The following is a 12,931-nucleotide window of genomic DNA, read 5'->3' on the forward strand; positions in this document are numbered from 1 at the left end:
GTAGAACGTCAAATTGAATCTTCCTATCGATCAGTGTGATTCTGTTTCTAGTTGGTCAATATTTGGTTTATATAGTTACTTTAAATATTCTTCGAAAAAGAAAACCATTTATATTTAGCAAAAGCGACACTGTTTTAAGACACATGCACCATGTTTGAGGGACTTGCGGTGAATAGTTATACCGTGTTTGCTTGTTCATAGACAGTAACGCCCTACGGTAGCGTTATGGCGCAGTCTCCTGACAACGACAAGCAGGTGTGTGTCTCATTCGGTAGACTCTGGTCTTGATAATCAATACTTTCATTTTCTTCAGTGAAGACAGGTCAAAGGTGCCATCAAAACCTAAGAGGCGGAACTCAAAATGAATTAAATCTCTGATTTCCCTTTTTATGTTACTTTTGTTTGCCAGAAATCTCAACAACAACAATAAGGAAGGTTGGAGGCGGGAAAAAGGACGCGAGTACGGTATAAACATGTCGTCGGCGGTATCTTTGTGAACAAACTGAACCAGAGGGAGAATGCATGTACGCCCGCAACGAGGAAGTCTGTCAATTGTTTAAATTGCCATGAAGATGTTTACCTTTGCTAGCTGGCGGGGAGAGAATTGATCTGGGTAACCTGGCACCTATTGTTTGGAATATAGACGATTAGAGGAGAATGAGAAGATATCTCGCCATCACAGATCAACAATTCAGAACAATTTTCAGTAGAAGGGAATTTTCGAATGCACTCAAAAAATATAAGCTGCTCAGTCCCCCTAATTCCCTGTAAACAGGTCCACAATCACAGTGGGTTTAGGCCAAACCATGGCGGTGAAGAGGGGTTAATAGTGTTCTCGTAAAGCGTTCATGTGCGAGTATGCCAGGTGGAGATTGTTGATAAAAAGGGCCAGGAAAAAGTACATTTGACATTGTTTCTGGTCCTTGACAGGTTTTTAAAAGCGACTCTGGGATGTGAATTTCTATTTACATCCTTCTATATACCACAAACGTTTTTCACTGACGCAGAAAATTACTTTCTCTATCTCTGTCAGTATTTTATGGTTATGAAGGGAAGGTAACTATGAAATTTTTTCTGATGTAATATTACAGATCATTTACGTTCCGTGTTGTAGAGGTCTGCTCAGAAAAATTCTAAGGATTCTGGTGAATACACCAAAATAAGGGATAGACGTGATGCGCATGTCTCGAAGTCAGAACAGAAACATTTTTTCCTGCTCAATGTGTGATATATTTTTATTCGTTGTATTATTTAATTATCACAATAATTCCGTGCACATACATATTTTATAATTACTTAGCAACTCTACCACTGTTACTCTTTGTTTGATCATGTTTCTGCAATTTTTACATTTCCGTTTGCTTACAAAACTCAGCCAATATCTGTTTTTATTACTGGTTTGTGAATATAACCAATTGCCAATCATCTTGCTATCATTATTTGATTATTGTTGCAATTTTTATTTGCTACATTTTATTCAAAAATGTTGCGACTAAATGTATTCATGACTTGGTTTGGAAGTCTCGTCCATAAAATGTACAAAGCTATCGCAAAGCAAACTTTTGATAGGTACTGCAAGGTGTAAATCTTCCCGGCGTAAAAAAGTACCTATAAAATATATACATTATCGAAAATATTACAGAAATGGAGAATTCAATAAGACCAAAACAAGATTGGCAATGAAAGATTACAATGTATATATAGATTACGATCATTTCATTCAATGCCAGGAGATGTGTCAATGGTATGTGAGATAATAACATTTAAAGTTAAGATAGTAATGGTATATAAATAAAATAAAATAGAATAAAATTATGCTGTGTTATGAGTGTATTATTCTAAGCAAACTGATAGATGTCAGTGTCACGCAGATAAAGTAAGACCTGATACATCAATGAGTTGAGTGCTATAGGATTTATGTCTCCACGTTTGCTGTCCGGTAGACATGCATAAATTCCATAAAGTAGTTTGTAAAAATTTGATCAATAGATCAATAGATAGCCAAAAGACACAGACACTGGAACAGAGAATGTTATCATGATTTAAGGTTCCGTTGCGCAATGAATATGTTCCAATCACAAGACCGATAGTTTATCTCGACGAAAATGTAGAGCAGAGGTCGGACTCAAATAAAATAGCAATCGGCCTTACAAAGCTTTTGGACAGGCTGCCATATTAGTGCTGAAAATGTCTCAGAAAACTGCTTTTTTCGTCCTCCAAAGGATTGCTATTATGTGTGTCGTAGATAGGTTTGTAACACCCACAGATACTTACACGCACGACGCCGCCTTGGATGACTTCGGTAAAGTTCATCTGTTCTGGAAATATGACGATACAACAATAACCTTCGAGATGCACGGTGAGACTCTTGGCTATGAAGGATTTGGTATCTCTCCCAATGGAGGTATGACCAACTCTGATATCGTCATCGGATTGGTCAAAGATGGAAACACATACCTCAAGGTATACTAGTATGTAGACCAAAATATTTAATTTATTTTGAGATTGTACACGAAGCGACAGGCGTGTACAAATCACGATGAACTTTCATTACTGCAAAAGGATGATTTTAAATATGTCAACTGCCATTTCTTCTTCCTAAAAACCATCCTCAGCAAACTGAAATTTTAAATTCGTTTGTCTTACTTATTGCTATAATCTAATTTGCAGGGCAAGTAATGCTAACTTTTGATGATTTTTTTCACTTTTTTTTATTTCAATGTCAACCATAAAGTCTTGTTCTACTCCAAAAGCATATAGAGATTGTATTTAGCTAGTAAACCCAGCCTGTAAATGTGTGGTCTCGCTTTCCAGACCTAGCTCGCTTCGCTGACGCAATTTAAACCTAGTAAAATGCTCCGCAGACTCTCTCACAGCCCCTCGTTCGCTACGCAGGTATGCGCCCTCAACGACCGTTCTAGCAAACTATGCTCACCAGCCAGCCGTGCTATAACAGCGAACTTAATTGCAGTGCATTAGAAATTCATGAAGGGAAAGGATTATACAATTATGGCCTACTGTTTGTATGTCGAATATTACATTATTTGCAATGAAGCCATATTTGCAGAGAACTGCCCCTTCCGCGCTACAATTTGAAAATTCACCCATCCCCTCACCCACAAGAAAGTTTCCAACTGTCCTCTCCTTGTCACAGAAGTCTCCAATGAAGAACCATAAGTGCAAAAGTTCCCGGTAACCCATTTGTCGCCCGCTTATTTGAAAAAATGACCGCCCTCTAGGAAACCTATCATTTATAAATCCCTTTTCACAGACCGCTTTATTGCGTCGGTTGCCCCTGTCACGTTAAACTGGTGTACAAATCACCTGGTTAGGTGATCGATGATGGGTAAAGGCAATTTCATTACTGTATCTGCATCGAAATTATCGCACGATCGCTTTGCAAGTGCCAACGGAGAACCAGTCATTGACGACCAGCAGGATTACCAGCTAACTGGAGGAATGGAAACAGAAACGCACATCGTGTTGACTATTTCAAGAAATCTTCACACATGCAACGAAAAAGATAAGAGTCATCACTGTACTTGGAAACTACATCAGATTTGCTCATGACAAAATACGTTAAGTTACCAATTTATTCCATAACATAACACAGTGCCGACTTCACAGAAAACTAACACAATTTCTATGTAGGTTCTAGTTGTCATCCTCACGCGCATCGACCTAGACCAACCGTGTAAGTCTTTTCTAATGTTCAATTTAAAAAGAAAATATGTTCAGTACCCGTGGAAGAAAATATTTATACAAATGATATCTCAAACCTGCAGGATCACATGTACGTACAATTCTGTGCGGTGAATTTGTTGTCTTTATCTTGCAACATGTTAAAAATTGCCACTTTGTATACCAGACATTTATTTCCTTTTATGTCGGTAGTTGAATCTTATTAGTAAAAACCAGAAATAATAAAAGTAAAAAAAGATCACATAGCGAACACTGAATCGTTTTTGTGAGAGACTGAGGATGAGAAACTAAAATTGTATTGGTCTTACTTTCGATGTAAATTAGGTTTGAAATTGGCGACTTGTCTTTCTCGAGCTCAATCGAACCTTCCTTACAGATTCTACTTCATGTGTATAGGTTATTTACTTCATTACCGATATTCTTTGCCTTTCCAGTCACACACACTGCGTCTTATTTACGCCTACCACGCTGACGATCCAGATACAGAGACAGGTCTACCATACCACGGTGTAGAACAACGCGGTGCTCGAAGTGTTCATGCGTTTGGTGTTGCCCCAGTTGAACCAGAGACGATTTACTTGTCTACGAGTTTTTGAATCCAAATGTATGTATAGAAGATCTTACGACCAGTTTTGGTTTGTGATTACAAGTTGTCTTCTGGCATATTACCATACGGCTTCAGAATTCGATGCGATGTTGTTTTATGATGTGTAAGAATTGAGATAGAAAATTAAATTTCCTGACTGAAGACTGACCACAACTTGAGAAATGTTGAAGATGTTTACGTTCTGTTGAATAAATGTAAAACAAAGAACAAACATCCGTTCCAAGAGTTGGCTCAGGACGGTTTGTGAATGTCTGATTTTGACATGCTTTATGCAGTCATTTCAACGAATCTGAGACTGAAAACGTTGAATACTGATGATTTGAAAGGAATCCCTGTGCCCTTCAAGTTTGTCCACCCCACCCCTGGGGACGGACATGACGACTGTTCCCTATGCTAACCCTCGGTATCATTGTCAGACTGATGTAAGACGTAGTTTATACATGTGCTGCTGCGTTGTTTCTTCATCATCGCCTATAAACACAATTCGATTTTTAGTTGACAAAATGCCAGTTACATTTGCCGTATCTGCCGTATTGCAAGCTGCATATGGAAACCGCTATACACAGAATGACAATTGTTTTGCTGTTTGTTTGTTTGTTTGTTTCTATTTTAGTACGAACAAATCATTCAAGAAGGCCATGAAGCCCTTGTCCATCACATCTTGATCTACCAGTGTCACTATGGTGTCGGTGAAGGTTACCATGCTTTCGGACACAAATGCTCTTCACGAAACATGCCACAGAATCCGACGTTGTGTACTTCTGTCATCATTTCTTGGGCCATTGGAGGAGGGGTAAGTCGAGTAAAATGGATCGGCAGAGTAACGACCCACTTCCGGCGAGAGGAAGGTAATATCTTTATTTGGAAAGAGGGCTGGGGCTGAACAAACTAGTTTTAAAGGGAGTTTTAAAGCTCACTATGGTTTTCCGCAATATTATACATGGCACTGTACTTGTCTAATTTAAAATGTAATGAAACAATACTTGCTGGTATATTCGTTTAACATATTATTATGTCTTTTCTGTCAGGGCTTCTATTTTCCACAAGAGGCCGGTTTTTCTTTAGGCGACATAGAGAACGGTGATCCAGATTTTGTGTTAACGGAAACTCATTTCGACAACCCTGAATTCAATGACAGTAAGTTTTTTACAATGACATAATAAATATCACTGTTGAGGTCAAAGGTCACTAGGATAGAGAAAATTCAATCGTAATTATATACACAACTCGTCACGGATAGAACAATAGATATAGTGGTTGAAATTTTAGAGAGCAACCTCATTTTGAGTTGATATTTTTTGCAGTTGGTGGTGATATCAACCTGCTGAACTCTCGGCATGATAGCAGAAATGTCACTCGACTTCGTCTCGTGAAATTTTTGCTATCATACCTCGAAAAAGAATATTTGTCAGTACGGTCGTGATATTGCATCTCGGCTACACCTCGAGACAATATCACGACCTACCTCCAAATAAAAACGCAGACATAACTACAAAATGTAACATTCACACAGCTCTTTACTCAATTTTATTCAAATGTATATTTATGGATATTGGAAATACAATCGTAACCACACAAGATCTGGCATGGCTGGACATTTCAAATTCTTCTTATCATTGTGTGGTTACTTTTAGTCGCAGCTCGACCATCAAGATGTCACTTACACCCTTCCGTTGTTCCTGGCTCGAACGTTTGTAATTACGAATACCTTCGAAACGTAAACAGTAAAGCAGCAATTAGCAAGACTAAACTTTTTATCAGTCTTCAATCTTTTCTCACAATGTATCTTAATTGTTGACATTGTTGACATATGAAAGTTTGCCTTTGTTTTCGAATGAAATATTTTACACGAAGATTTGCTTTTAGGAAATGCAAGTATCTTTCATCTTTGAAGTTGACAATTTTTCACAACGAGTTTGATGATCATCAGCAATATGCACAATCTCTCTGATCGATATTAGACATTTGATAATCTGTCCTTCATAATAGAGATCATACAGTCCATATACTTATGAAAAAAATATTTAAATAAGGGAGATGTCCTGTGCGTTCCATGATCAACTATTCCTCCTTTTTCCCATTTGATGGGTACAGCGAAATGTACTTTTCATATAGCCAGACACGAATTCTCGCTGGATTACGGTATTTGCATGTTTCACTTCCTTGCGACGCACTTTCAAGTATGGATACAATTGTGTAAAGCAGACCTCTGAGGGAATGGTCACCAAGTGGTTTCATTTTCCACAGTCAATCTACTAGCTTAGTAGACATGCCTCGGCCTGTTTCTTTTTGTGCCAATACCAATGCAAGACAGTCTCTTCAACTCTGCATAAAGGACCTGACGGAAATCAACGAATTTTGTCGCCAAGAAAGTTTATCCGGGTTTGTCTTTTCAAAAAACATAACTTTGCAAGCCCATAATCAATGAAAGCAAAGTTTTTGGTGGGTAAGTGTGTCCGTCGATTTACTGCAAAGCATGTGTGGATATCGTTTCTGAACGGAGTCATCTTCACTTTACTCATCAGTTGACGATTCAACGCGGGTATTATTTCAGGCCATGGCGCGGCCTATTCGTTGAAAGTCCGTAGCACCAACACATTACAGAGTTGATTCTTGGGAGTGGATTATTTTACAACGCCCTGTACCGTAGGAATCCGACACTGGGTCAGCAAACCGCCCTCTGGAATATCCTTTAATGAAATAAAAATTATTTAGTAATTATACATTCTCACTTGTACGTATAAAAATAATGGCAATCATACCCATCCGTAAAATGGTGAAAGTGGCTAGTAAAATGACGAATTAGATACTCACAGGAGGGATGCTGGTCACTGCAACATCAATATTTTCAAAGTCAAGCTCGTTCAAATATTATGCTGCTTGTGAATAAACTAACTTCATCAGAGATATCAGAAAAATCTGGCTACACCTCTCGAGCCATGCTGCAACTACGATACGCTCACGTGAAAAAGACAAATGTACCTCGTGGCCGTGCATTTGTACTAGTCCATATATCACTGTGCGCTTGTAAAATATTCACATCTAATAAAATTGGAAGAAACATTGCGTGTGAGCTCATTACTTAGCAATTATTGGTTGAGTTCAGTAGTATGTCGTCCCAGGTGTAAAACGTTGAATGATCAATACTTCTCCAAGAAAGACCATACCATTTTGAAAGTAAGACCGATATCCACCGCTCAGGGTCGACACAAAAGATCTTTCAAACACTGTATTGTTGGTTAGGGGGTGTTTAAATGTAGAGGGGCTTGCACCTCTCACTAGTTGTGTATGTCAAATACCGTATGATTACCTCGGCCACGTCCATAATATCAACCTCAGACTTCGACTGTCTATGCTGAAATCAGGTTATGGATGCGAGACAATATGCTCGCTGTAAATGATGGTAAAAACGAAGTCATTCATTTTTCTTCTAAATTTACAGGCGTAGGCCCGGTTCCTCGTTGTGATATTAAAATAGCTGATGTCATTGTTCACCCATCTGACACTTCAGAATCTGGGCTAATGTACAGCATTGAATAAGCTGTTATCCAATGGGGTACCTGAATCTTACAAATATAATTAAAATAATACAAATAGACTTCCTAAGTCGCTGTGAATATTGACAATGGACCAATCAGAGAAACAGCTTATTCAATGCTGCACATCAGCAGGGTCATCTTGGTATCACGTTGAATTCTAGTGGCAGTATCTCAGCATATGTTGTCAGTGTATGTAAATCAGCTAGCCTCTAATGCTCTTTGGAAGATAGGTAAAATCCGTAGTATACTTGATCAGCCTTCGACTGAGAAACTCATTCATGCTTTTATTACGTCTCGCTTGGATTTTTGCAACAGTTTACTTTTCGGCCCCCCTTCATTTGAAATACGCAAACTGCAAACAATTCAAAATTCGGCGGCTCGACTTGTTACCAGGAAGAATGTGATCACATTACTCACATTCTTCGTGACCTTCATTGGCTCCCTGTTGAACAACGTATCAAATTTATAATTCTTTGTATTACTTTCAAAGTTCTCTGTAGTCATGTACCGTCTTACCTTCACGAGCTTTTGATTAGACATAGTACGAGTCATACATTGCGTTCATTTTCAAATGAGGAAATTAAGTTACATCAACCCATTAGTCGCAAAGCTTACTATGGAGATAGAGCGTTTTCAATTTGTGCGCCTCGTTTGTGGAATTCTTTTTACCGTCACACCTTCGTGCACTTCAGTGACTTGACAATTTTAAAGAAGGGTTCAAAACTTACCTTGTTAAGAAGTTATTTTATTTTTATACCATTTTAAATAATTTTTATACATGAGTTTTATTTTTTGATCTGTTTTAAACATTTCACGATTTTTACAAGCTGTTACTTTAAATTTACTGAACATGTTTACTGTTGTCTTTGTTCACTTTTTTATTGAAATCCGGTCACGACATGCGACATGCGACCTGCGACTTCAAAACCGCGACCTGCTGCGTACTGCGTGTTAGTCAAACTGCAACCTGCGACTTGGATATACCTTCAGTTTGATTCAGGAGTGTCGGTGTTATCCCTTATGCCAAACTAACCTAAAAACGGACAATCATGAAGATTGGGTTCAAAACCAAGGGAAATGTTTGATTTGACAAAGAGGACAAGATACCACAACCTCTCTGATTTCTCAGACTGTCTATGAACATGGTCCCGCATTGTGACGGAAAATTGAGCGATCCGTGGATTTTAGCTTCAAGCGTAATTATGATTCGTTTAGTTTCAAGCGTAATTATGATTCTTTTTCAGTTTCTGGAATCACATGCAGATCAGTCTCCCATCTGAACCACCAGACTGGACGCAGGTCGCATGTCGCAGTTGTGAAGTCGCAGGTCACAGTTTGACAAACACGTACGCAGGACGCAGGTCGCTGTTGTGAAGTCGCAGGTTACACCTAGGTCTAAATGCCGAAGTCGCAGGTCTCATGTTTCAAGCTCGCAGGACGCAGGTCGCAGTTTTGAAGTCGCATGTCGCATGTCATGACCTGATTTCGATACCTTTTTAATGTCAAGCGCATTAAGATATTTAAATGCGTAATGTGCTTTGTAAGAATAAAGATTATATATATATATATATAATATATATATAATAATAATAACTTTAATTCAGGATAAAAGCACAATAAGTATTAAAGATACAGTTTGTTGTATCCCATATAAAAATTGAATCAACAAAAAAAAAAGACATAACACAGAAAATAAACCTGCCACAACAGCTAAAAGAGTCAAAAGTTACGAGGCAAACGCATGAGAATACGAAACGCATTGTTGTAAGACACTCTGAGGCTGTTCATCAATTATCACGGCGATGTACGAGTTGCTGGTTTATATTCCAGCACAGTCATGACCTCTGCACTAGTTCTCCCTATCCTGGTACGCTTTTTCACACACAACCATCTCCCCCTTTTGGGAACTCAGCGATCCTTGAAGTGAAGGCTCAAGTATTCCCTCGACGCAGAAGGCTGAAGATAAGATTCAAAAGAATGCTGTAACTTTCAGTTTAATAGCCCGGATGTTCGTCTTACGTGACTAAAAATTGCTGTCGTTCGTCTTGTTGTCCGCAATTAACCAAAAAACAAACACTGGGAGTCAATTTCGTTGTTCAAATTTGCATGGGTGTTGTCGAAATTTCTCTGCACAGATTTTCTGGAGAAAACTGTAAAGACTATCAGACGTCTACTGTTAAGTTTTCACTTTCTTTGAGTCCCTCAGCTGACAGTCTATCCGCACGAAATCTCTTCTAACCCTCAGTGAATGGCTAGGCGTTTTCAACGCTTTGACGTGAACTGACATGAAAACTGTAATTTGTTGGGACGGTACTTTCTGCATGTTTGTGTAACCCAAACATAATCAAAAAGTAAGTCCACAACGGGTTACAAGAAAGTGTACGATACTCATGTACATGTTCATTGTGAAATAATATTTATTTCGACCATTCTACGACAATTTTGTACGTTATTCATCTAGCAAAACTCAATCCGTGCTCTCATGGTACGATACAAATCAATGCAAACGTGTTGGCACGTTTACTTCACACAGAGGCTTGAACACATTGTTCCGTCAGCTTGTTTGAATTTGTTAACATACGACCTAATTTTTTCAATATGCAAAGTTGGTAAAGTCAGAGGTAACTATTTTGTTTACTAATATTTCAAACGTATTGCAATCTGTTATCTCGTAAATCTCCCCCCCTTTCACTCAAACAGAATCCTATGTAGACGACAACAATTAAGATAGGAGAACGGTGCATATAGCCAAAAGTCGGCACGATTGTCGACATTACTTGGTTATTCCGACGATCATTCTCCAAATGGGCGACTTTCATGGGCCACATTCTGGTATTTTCGTTCATGTGTGGTTGGACCCCTTGTTGGTGTGAGAGAGAAAATGCATATTTTTGATCTTATAGATGACCTAGTTTATGCCGAATATATGCTTATGGTGGCTATAGCAGAGTATAAAATCGAGCCAACAGACTCATGTCGATGTAAATGTTAATCTGGTGTCTCGACTCCGTCTTTTGGCCTTCGTTCGGGCGAAGGCCAAAGGATGGAGTCGAGATACTTGATTATGAAAACAGCAGAATGTAAATTTACACAGAGGTCGTGACCTATTGCGGTCTTTATCCTGAATACGGTAGTTTCCATGAATCGACTAAAGGTATTTGAGCTTATTATAACATTGACAGGTAAAATCGGTTAAAAACAAGGAATTTGTCCGAAACAAACTTGGCTAGTGATTTCCAGAAAATGAAGGATCGTAGGGCTGCATAACCAAGTGCTCGGAAATGCAGGAAAATCATAAATTTTAAACTTTATCAAATTTCCTAAAATTGAAGCCCTTCTTCATCAAATCGCTGAAAATGTCAAATTCCCGTTACTGGCTGGCGACGGTTATGATTTGATGTTCTGTTTGGGGAACCATCAATTTAAGTGTTCAGCCAGTGCTAGTCATATCCCCTGAATATGTGTAGGTGTACATATCAAAAGTGAGTCAGGCAATTTCACTGGCAGAAATTTTCTTAACCAAATGTGAATCAGAGAGCTGGCCTATGTAGTCGGGTCACGAGAGATGCAGACACTGTTTAATACCAAATCAGTTCTACCGGAAAGCATGACGGGAAGGTTACCTAATTACGTCAACAGTGGCTTCCGCGTTGCCGTTCAAATGTTTTCAATGTTTAGTCAGAAAGCGGATGATCGGTTTATCTGGAATAACTAACGCTCCTAGGCGATTAAAAGAATATAATAAAAAATCTATGAAGTTCTTTAAAAAATGTAATGAAACCAAACAACTTTGAAATGACAATTATAACTTGTAGGGGATAATGCTAACTCTGACGTTTATGCCTTATGTAAAAGCCGTAAACTTTGTCGGTTATGATGGGGAAACGTTGGCGTACCCGCTCAATACTAGTATTGCACTAGTTGTGGCCTATTTTGTAGCCGTATTGACCACAACAAAAGACATGTCACCATGTGCTGTGAAAAATTCATTTAAAATGTTCGTCTTCTACAAACTAAGGTCACTAGCTACAAATTTATTTGTGTATTTTGTGAAGTGAAGGAAAATCGTTTTATCAAAAAAGATATGGCGAAATCATTACACTGTAAATGAAATAGTTTAATTCATTTTTCTTTAAACCTTGGTTTAGTCTTTCAACATCGTGAAAGTCCTTATTGTACTTGGGCCTCAGCCCAAGTACATTTGTTTTCATTCCGTGGGAAAAAACTCTGTAAGGTATAACCATTTCTGGCTGAGACCAGGGAGGGCAAAATGTCTTGGCTTCATCTTTCTTGGCATAATAAATGGCGTAATGATGTTAACTGAATGGAAGTGCTGCTCTCAGCCAGTCTTGAATAAGTGAGATGTGAATATTAATGCTTCTCTATCTGAGTTTTTGCCACAAAATCTTCTGAATATAATCAAAATGTGCATCGAAATGCAACAATTAATGCACCCTCCGTTTCCTAGGCGATGGCACGACCCTTGCTACACCCACTGGACGAGACAAAGTGGGAGAGGTAATTTCAGTTTGGTCGAATTAACAAGAGGGCTCGAGACCAGAATTTAACATTTAAACTTGTAACATGTTTAATCGCTGACAAGATGTGGACTAGTGTTAATTAAAGTAAAATTGTGAAAAGGAAAGGTTTTATATCCCGGACACAATGAAAAACATTACGACTGGAAACTGTACCCCCAGTTGAGAATAGTAATGCCCACAGCGATGGAGAACACTTATCCTTGAGCTGAGAAAACCAGACCATCATTTCGAAACAGAGCTGCAGATTCGAGAAGCTCGTTCAAAATAGCTAGGTACACCCCAAAGGGGTGGTTTCGAGTTTTGAGGGCAAATTTCGCCTCCTTCATATAGAAATCGTACGTTTGTTTTTCCAGGAGAACACACCATTTGACACAAAATTTGCATGTAAAGGGGTCTCCAGTAAGCACGTGGTCAAATCTGGCATAAGAAACAATATGAAATGTTGGGAAAAGCCAGTCCAAAATAAACTGATTTGAACTTTTGTGTTTTGTAATTTATACCACTGCAGTAACATCACCTTTTTTGACAACATCACACAATGT

Source organism: Ptychodera flava, chromosome 5 (genome assembly GCF_041260155.1).
Source record: "Ptychodera flava strain L36383 chromosome 5, AS_Pfla_20210202, whole genome shotgun sequence".
NCBI lineage: Eukaryota > Metazoa > Hemichordata > Enteropneusta > Ptychoderidae > Ptychodera > Ptychodera flava.